A 6,525-nucleotide genomic window follows, 5' to 3' on the forward strand; every position below is an offset into this window, starting at 1 on the left:
CTAGCTTCTAAAGTAATTTAATGTACAATTTAAATAGATTGTATTATGACAGGAAATCATAAAGGGCACTAACCATGCATTAAAAATTGTTTAAACGTAGCAGATCTCAGTTCCCCCACCACAAGCTTGACATATAATCAATGTTCTGACCGTGAGCCGAGCGCTGTGTCTGAACTCACACTTGTCTGCCCACACAACAGTGGAGTTGACCAACTTGTCTCAGCCCAAACAACACAGCAGCTGTGTTGAACAGCGCTTCTATGTCCACACAACAAAACAGCTGTGTTGAACAGCTATTGATGTCCACAGAACACAACAGCTGTGCTGCACAGCTATTTATTGTCCAAACAACACATCAGCTGTGTTGTACAGCGCTTGAAGGTCCACAGAACAGAACAGCTGAGTGAACCAAGTTATGTCTTAATTGTACGCAGCCCTAAACTAAAGGACAAATGTAGAGATACCAAGTCTAATTCATTCTAAAACATTTTCATATTATTTTAAAACTCAGGAGGTAGATTGTCTACTACCGTTCGGCACCTGTAGTGGCTAGCATTAGAAATAAACAAAAACAAAGAAAACATTTTTGTTCCTTCAGCAAGTGAGCCTATTGAACTTCTGGACAGATGCTAAGTAGAATAATAGACCAACAGCTAACAGAAGCTTAACATTCTGACTAGATCTTTAAAGCCTGTATGGGCGTAGTATATTCTGCTGAGACCAATCTTCATAGAGGGCCTGTACACTGACCTGTAACGTCGCAACCTGTGGGCTGTGAAGACCAATAGCTCGTTGACACGTCACAGGTCTGTATGACTTCACTGCCCACAGGTTGACAGGTCACAGGTCTTTATGACTTCACTGCCCACAGGTTGAGACGTCGTTGGTCTGTATGACTTCACTGCCCACAGGTTGAGACGTCGCAGGTCTGTATGACTTCACTGCCCACAGCTTGAGACGTCGCAGGTCTGTATGACTTCACTGCCCACAGGTTGACACGTCACAGGTCTGTATGACTTCACTGCCCACAGGTTGACACGTCACAGGTCTGTATGTCTTCACTGCCCACAGGTTGACACGTCACAGGTCTGTATGGCTTCACTGCCCACAGGTTGACACGTCACAGGTCTGTATGACTTCACTACCCACAGGTTGACACGTCGTTGGTCTGTATGACTTCACTGCCCACAGGTTGACACGTCGCAGGTCTGTATGACTTCACTGCCCACAGGTTGACACGTCACAGGTCTGTATGACTTCACTGCCCACAGGTTGACACGTCACAGGTCTGTATGACTTCACTGCCCACAGGTTGACACGTCGCAGGTCTGTATGACTTCACTGCCCACAGGTTGACACGTCGCAGGTCTGTATGACTTCACTGCCCACAGGTTGACACGTCGCAGGTCTGTATGACTTCACTGCCCACAGATTGACACGTCGCAGGTCTGTATGACTTCACTGCCCACAGGTTGACACGTCGCAGGTCTGTATGACTTCACTGCCCACAGATTGACACGTCGCAGGTCTGTATGACTTCACTGCCCACAGATTGACACGTAGCAGGTATGTATGACTTCACTGCCCACAGATTGACACGTCGCAGGTCTGTATGACTTCACTGCCCACAGATTGACACGTCGCAGGTATGTATGACTTCACTGCCCACAGATTGACACGTCACAGGTCTGTATGACTTCACTGCCCACAGGTTGACACGTCGCAGGTCTGTATGACTTCACTACCCACAGGTTGACACGTCACAGGTCTGTATGACTTCACTGCCCACAGGTTGACACGTCACAGGTCTGTATGACTTCACTGCCCACAGGTTGACACGTCACAGGTCTGTATGACTTCACTGCCCACAGGTTGACACGTCGCAGGTCTGTATGACTTCACTGCCCACAGGTTGACACGTCACAGGTCTGTATGACTTCACTGCCCACAGGTTGACACGTCGCAGGTCTGTATGACTTCACTGCCCACAGATTGACACGTCGCAGGTCTGTATGACTTCACTGCCCACAGGTTGACACGTCACAGGTCTGTATGACTTCACTGCCCACAGGTTGACACGTCGCAGGTCTGTATGACTTCACTGCCCACAGATTGACACGTCACAGGTCTGTATGACTTCACTGCCCACAGGTTGACACGTCGCAGGTCTGTATGACTTCACTGCCCACAGGTTGACACGTCGCAGGTCTGTATGACTTCACTGCCCACAGATTGACACGTCACAGGTATGTATGACTTCACTGCCCACAGATTGACACGTCACAGGTCTGTATGACTTCACTGCCCACAGGTTGACACGTCGCAGGTCTGTATGACTTCATTGCCCACAGATTGACACGTCGCAGGTCTGTATGTCTTCACTGCCCACAGGTTGACACGTCGCAAGTCTGTATGACTTCACTGCCCACAGGTTGAGACGTCGCAGGTCTGTATGACTTCACTGCCCACATGTTGACACGTCACAGGTCTGTATGACTTCACTGCCCACAGGTTGACACGTCACAGGTCTGTATGACTTCACTACCCACAGGTTGACACGTAACAGGTCTGTATGACTTCACTGCCCACAGGTTGACACGTCGCAGGTCTGTATGACTTCACTGCCCACAGGTTGACACGTCGCAGGTCTGTATGACTTCACTGCCCACAGATTGACACGTCGCAGGTATGTATGACTTCACTGCCCACAGATTGACACGTCGCAGGTATGTATGACTTCACTGCCCACAGATTGACACGTCACAGGTCTGTATGACTTCACTGCCCACAGGTTGACACGTCGCAGGTCTGTATGACTTCACTGCCCACAGATTGACACGTCACAGGTCTGTATGACTTCACTGCCCACAGGTTGACACGTCGCAGGTCTGTATGACTTCATTGCCCACAGATTGACACGTCACAGGTCTGTATGACTTCACTGCCCACAGGTTGACACGTCGCAGGTCTGTATGACTTCACTGCCCACAGGTTGACACGTCGCAGGTCTGTATGACTTCACTGCCCACAGATTGACACGTCACAGGTCTGTATGACTTCACTGCCCACAGGTTGACACGTCGCAGGTCTGTATGACTTCACTGCCCACAGATTGACACGTCACAGGTCTGTATGACTTCACTGCCCACAGGTTGACACGTCGCAGGTCTGTATGACTTCACTGCCCACAGGTTGACACGTCGCAGAAAAGAAAAAAAGTAACCATTGCATCAGAACTTTGAATGATGTAAAATATTTTGATGTCGGATTTTCCCTATCTTTTCTAGTTTACGGGACGGACGGACAGACAAACCACACAAATCTAATAGCGTCTTTTCCCCTTTCGAGCGCGCTAAAAAAAAAGAACATTTTATACCAAAAGCTAACCTTTAAGCCTTTTTTTTTAGGTGTACTTTAAGGGTCATCATAACAAGGTCATGGTCGCTTCCAATGTCAGCTCCAGGAAAACTTCTTGTTTTGGCCGTATGGATGCTTGTCTTAAAACGCTGTTGCACCATGATATAGTCGATCTGGTTGTGGTGCTCTCCGTTCGGACTGTGCCATGTGGTTATACGCGATTTTTTGTGGCATGCTAGTGTGTTAGCCAGTAAGAGATTGTTGTATTTCGCAAATCCTAATAGTCTTTGACCTCGTTGAGAGGTTACTGTATTTTCCACAAGTGCCTTTCCAGGTTTGGTAGGAGTCACTTCCTACTTTGGCATTCCAGTCTCCTTGTACAACAAGGATGTCCTTTTTCGGGACCTTATTGACAACTTCATGTAATTGATCATAAAACTCTTCTACTGCCTCATCGTCATATGTTGATGTAGGCGCGTAGGCTTGAATGATGGTGATATTGAAGCTGTTGTCTCAGATGCGGGAACAAAACCCGAACTATTAGCCCGAATAGCACTGTCCACAGCAGCCCTTTCAAAACTTAAAATAATATGGAAAGACAAGGGCTTAGCCTTCGGCACCAAAATCAGACTGATGCGCTCCCTGGTCATGGCCACATTTTTTATATGCTTGCGAGTCGTGGACGTTGAATGCAGAGCTAGAGAGGAGGATCCTAGCAATGGAATTGAGATGCTACAGAAGGATCCTAGGCATCACATTCAAAAACCGCATCACAAACCAAGAAATCAGAGACAGGGTAATGCAGCGATCGGAGCCCATGACGACCTGCTAACTATTGTATAAAGACGAAAGCTTAAAACCTTTGGCCACATTACAAGATCTACGGGGCTCGCAAATACCTTCCTTCAGGGAACAGTGCCAGGAAAGAAAAAGAGGCAGACAGAAAAAGCGATGGGAGGACAACATTAAAGAATGGAGGGGCCTGCCATTGAGAGAGGTTCTAAACAAGGCAAAAAAAAAGTGAGGAATGGAGAAAGACGGTCGACAAGTCTTGCCTGGTGCCCCAACGGTCCAACAGACTAAGGGATAGGTAAAGGTAAAAGGTAAGCTTTAAGCACTCTTAGTTTCTAATATCGCACTACTGGGTCAAGGCACTATCTCTTGTGACCCCCCAAAATGGCAAGGCCCTTTTCAACCCCCGAGATCCTTGGTAGTCGAAAACCTTGTCCACCGATAAATAAAGACCAGGAATGAATTGTTTCTATATAATTGCTTCCCTCTAGGCCTATTATTGAACTACATAAATGATAAGAATAAACTCAGTGTCTATACTTCTGACCCTCCAACGATGAGACTCTAATGACGAGACTTCAAGAGAACGTTTCACAGACATGGTCATAAGAGAGAAAGAATCACAGGGGGGATCACCCGACACACTCTACAGAAGAAGCCCTGTTCAACACAGAAGTATCTAGATCTATTAACCTTAATCTAGGGTTTAAGCCGTCTGGAGAGTCCGTAATTTCAAATTAGCACCATTTACTTAAACTAAGCCGTGGCCAGACTCTTGCCGTGCTGAGCAGCAGGAAAAAAAAAAGGGGGGGGGGGTCTCTGGAGATTTGAGACAAAAGGAGTTTAGAGTTTCGAATTCTGTCACCTAGTCGTGTTCAAAGCCGAATTCAGAATAAATGTACAGAAATTGTTTGTAAGGCCATTGCTTTATGTGTATCTTCCTATGTTTAGGCCTATCAATCAGGACTTGAACGACAGTTTCAATAGGACAATAAGATTACACGTGAACAAGAAAAGCTTAGAAAAAAACAACAACGTTTGAATGATTGGGTACCGATTTGTATTCGAAATGTTGCCTTTATTCACCTTTTAAGAAGATATATAATAGAGAAGTTTGTGTTATATCTTATCTTATCTTATATAATACAGACGTTACTTCAAAAAAGAAGATGATTACGTCCTACGAGTCATGCATTCAATCATGCATATTAACCAATGACTTAAATTCTGCCAAGTCACTTCTTTTCCTGGCTAGCTCAGGCAACCCATTCCATGCTCTAATAGCACTAGGGAAGAAGGAGCATTTGTATAAATTTGTCCTAGCATATGGAATGAGGAATGTGCCTTTATCTTTGTCTTTCTGAGTATTTTATTAAATTTTGTTTTTGTATTTGAAGATAGATAGATAGATAGATAGATAGATAGAAAGACAGATAAATAGATAGATAGATAGAAAGAGAGAGAGAGAGAGATAGATAGATAGATATTTAGGGTTACCTAAAAATTGCATTATTTTTTAGTTAAAAACAAAAGGTGACACAAAGGTTGCTAGTAACTGCCATCTATTACAAAACAGGAATCAATAAAAAAATGAACCAATTTTTTTTATTAAATAGAAATATTTAATTTTGTATTTTGTTGATATCGAAAAACCAAAAATAAATTTTACAGTATTGAGATATGTGGCTATAAATTCTTCTACTTAAATAAGCTGTGTAGTTTTTTATTTTTTAAGTTGTTTTTTTTTTAAATTATATAACTATATAACAACAAAGCTTATATATACTGTTTCAGTTTTATTTTAAAAACATCTAGAAACATAATTTCTGATGAATTTAAGATGAAATATGCATTTGTGTCAGTGTATTTCCATGCTAGGTTTTTTTTCCCCTCCCACTTTGAACAAAACACAAAATATAGATGAGAAAGAATTATCTATACCAAATGTTTGATTTTTGACAGAATAAATGAAAGTGTATCAACACACATCACCGCAAGTGATGGTAGGGAGGGGTTCTAACATATACTATGGCCAATGATCTAAGGCACATTCCTCTCAAGGTTCATAAAGATGGGTCAAATACAATGTTGAATTCTATGAGTGACATGCATATCCTTATAGTGTAATTAATATAGGCCTACTAGATATTTTTTTTGCTTAATAATCTTAAGCCTACTGCTCCATTAGTAAGTCATCTATCTGACAAATTAAGCAAATTAAGCCATCTACATACCAAGATGCAAGGGAATACTGTGGTCCAGTCCTTCTGAGCCAATTACTATTCTAAATGAGTTTTATTTTATTTTTTTAGTGATATTTCAAGTGAACTGTTAGTGATTATTTCTCTAACACAAAATAACATGATAAAACACAAA

Source organism: Biomphalaria glabrata, chromosome 1 (genome assembly GCF_947242115.1).
Source record: "Biomphalaria glabrata chromosome 1, xgBioGlab47.1, whole genome shotgun sequence".
In the NCBI taxonomy this organism is placed as follows: domain Eukaryota; kingdom Metazoa; phylum Mollusca; class Gastropoda; family Planorbidae; genus Biomphalaria; species Biomphalaria glabrata.